Source organism: Myodes glareolus, chromosome X (assembly GCF_982192425.1).
Source record: "Myodes glareolus chromosome X, mMyoGla1.1, whole genome shotgun sequence".
NCBI lineage: Eukaryota > Metazoa > Chordata > Mammalia > Rodentia > Cricetidae > Myodes > Myodes glareolus.
This window is the reverse complement of record NC_142053.1, coordinates 148103058-148106189: the sequence shown is the minus strand read 5'-3', so window position 1 is coordinate 148106189 and position 3132 is coordinate 148103058. Positions and strand designations below refer to the sequence as shown.

Below are 3132 nucleotides of genomic sequence, written 5' to 3'. Positions count from 1 at the left end.
ACGGCACCAGGGAGATGTAGTATTAGAAACAGAATTGCGGTCACAGAAAACAAAGGACTCTGAGACTTGTAGTCCTGTCATTGTCTCGGTCATCATCTCTGTCATCTGTCAGGGTAATTTCAGGTCAGAGCACCAGGGAATGCTGGGAGATGTAGTCCTATGTACCCAATTCTTCTCATAGACACAAAGGACTCTGGGACTTGTAGTCTCTGTTATAATGTCTCTCTTATCATCTCTGATGGTTTCCCATAATCCTCGGCTGCGGTGAGCGGAAGTTCCTTTCAGCCGCACAGGAAGTCGCCCACTGCCCGCCATGTTTATTTGTAGTCCGGACGGTCCTCCATGTTTGTAGTCTGCGAAAAAGACAGAAACTCGGAAAATGATCGATTCCTTTCTTTCCGCGGGCCCAGAACCCGAGCGGATTTGCTCAGCGCATCCTTCAGCGTGTCCCCCAAGGCCTCGAGCGTGCATTCCAAGGTCGGGGCCCTCACCCTACACCCGGATCACCCAGCACCCAGCACCCAGATCACCCAGCACCCAGCACCCAGATCTCCCAGCATCCGGATCACCCAGCCCACTTATCACCCAGCACCAAGCACCCAGATCACCTAGCACCCAGCACCCAGCACCCAGATCACCCAGCACTCAGCTGCTAGATCACCCAGCACCCAACACCCGGATCACCCAGCACACTGACAGTGCTCACGTGTGAGCACGGGAAGAGACCACACGGCAGACACCGGGCGCGGGGGATAGGATTTAATTGAACACGGGAAGGCACACGCAGCCACATGACACCCAGGGTTTTCCTGTCCGCATGGTGGATTCAGACACAAGCAGCACAGCGGACGGCACAGAAACACCCCCCCCCCCCCGCTGTCCGTCACACGCAGACCCCTCCCTCCGAGCTGCAGGTCTCTCTGTCTCCTAACACGAATGCCCGAGGGAGAAGTGTTGCTTTGCTCCAGCGCTCACTGAGACCCCTGGGGGGGGCAGAGTGACCCCGGGTGACCCCCGAGTGACCCCTATGTGACCTTTGTGAACTCCATAACAGCAGGGGCTGACTCTGTGGGAGCCTGGTTTGTTTGGATGCTCAGCTTCCTGGACCTGGATGGAGGGGGGAGGACCTTGGACTTCCCGCGGGGCAGGGAACCCTGACTGCTCTTAGGACTGGAGAGGGAGGGGGAAGTGGGGAGGGAAATGGGAGGCGGGGCGGGGGTGGACACATTTAATAAATAAATTAATTAATTTAAAAAATTAAAATAAATAAATTAATAATAAATAAATAAAATAAATTAATTTAAAAATTAAAGTAAGTAAATAAATAAATAAAACAAAAATAAATAAATTAATTAATTTAAAAAAAGAAAGCGAGCTGAACAGGCCAGGAAGTGACACCCCACGGTCTCTGGTTCGGCCCATGTCCCCCACTTCTGGCCCCTGCCTAAGGTGAGCGCCCCCATTCCCAGTCTGTTTATCCGTGTTCTTGTTCATCATGTGAGCACACACAGAACACCTCGATCTGTGACCACGGAGACCCCAGAACCCGGGTCCAGAACATGCAGTTGTCACAACACAGGCCGGGACACTGGGATCAGCAGCATGAACATGAAAAACACCCGTGATGAATAAACACGCCAAAGGCTCTGATGAGAAGCCTTGGAGATCACGGAAAAGCCGATGGTTAATGGACGCAGACATGAACCCATCTCACAGGCTCATCCTTGGAGAACAGGAAGCTCAAAGATTCTGAAGACCGGGGGCGGGGAGTTGAAAGAAATTGAAACCATGACGCGGGCGCCGTGCGTGATCACGAGAGGTGTGGGGCGTGTGTGGTGGGAACGTGAGAGCAAGAGAGGAAGGCAGGAGCGACGGGGAACCAGAGGGACTCTGCACACAGTGTGACTTTCTTTCTCATTTCAGATGGTTGTAGCCGCCGTGTTGTTGCCGGGACTTGAACACAGGACGAGGAAAACGGTATTGTCTCCTGGACGCGTGTTCCATTTTCCCTGCCCGATTTATTCATTTATTGACCTCCGGGACGTGTGTTGACCACAGAGGGGCACTGCCTCTCCCAGCACCAAGACTAAGCGTGTCCACGTCGGGAAAGTCCATTTCAGGTCATCCGTGTGTGACTCGGTGGCACAGAAGTGACATCACCCGCAAGGGGTTGGGACAGGATGAATAAAGCGGGCCACAGGCCACTTCCTGTCTATTTGAGAACCACTTCCTGCGTGTGAGGAACCCACTTCCTGCTCCTCAGGGACCCACTTATTGTCCATCCTGGGATCCACGTCCTCTCCACCTGGGGCCAACTTCCTGTCCTACAGGGAACCACCTCCTGTCAATCCTGGGATGCATTTCCTGTCCATGAGGGATCCACTTCCTGTTCAGTGTCCATCCGGGATGCATTTCCTGCCCCTCAGGTATTCAGTCTCTTTCCATCATGGACCAACTTCTTGTGTATGTGAGACCCACTTCCTGTCCCTCAGGGACCCACTTCCTGTCCATCCTGGGATCCACTTCCTCTGCATGTGAGACCCAGTTCCTGTCCCTCAGGTACCCACTTCCTGTCCATCCTGGGATCCATTTCCTGTCCATCCTGAGATCCACTTCCAGTCCATCCTGGGATCCTTCTGTCCCCCTGGGATCCACTTCCTGTCCATTCCTTTCCCAACATCTGTCATCTCTGTCATCACTTCCGGTCACGGGACCAAGGAATGCTGGGAGATGGAGTCTTTGACACCCACTTCCTGTCACTGACACAAAGGACTCTGGGACTTGTAGTCCTGTCATTGTCTCTGTCATCATCTCTGTCATCATCTCTGTCTTCATCTTTATCATCTGTCAGGGTCACTTCCAGTCATTGCACCAGGGAATGGTGGGAGATGGAGTCTATTATACCCACTTTTGGTCACAGCACAAAGGACTCTGGAACTTGCAGTCCTGTTATTGTCTCTGTCATCATCTCTGTCATCATCTCTGTCATCTGTCAGGGTCACTTCCAGTCACAGCAGCAGGGAGCCCTGGGAGATGCAGCCTTAGACACCCACTTCCTATCACTGACACAAAGCACTCTGGGACTTGTAGTCCTGTCTTTGTTCTGCCATCTGTCATATTCACTTCCAATCT

At 52.7% G+C, this 3132-nt stretch overlaps 1 long non-coding RNA gene across 1 annotated transcript; it reads left to right on the top strand.

Annotated features, from left to right (window-relative positions):
* Window positions 1–200: 200 nt before the first annotated feature.
* LOC148117549 (uncharacterized) lies at window positions 201–2215 on the top strand. Its single transcript, XR_015737024.1, has 2 exons — window positions 201–477; window positions 1924–2215. It is a non-coding gene; the product is annotated as an uncharacterized LOC148117549 (long non-coding RNA).
* The last annotated feature ends 917 nt before the right edge of the window (window positions 2216–3132 follow it).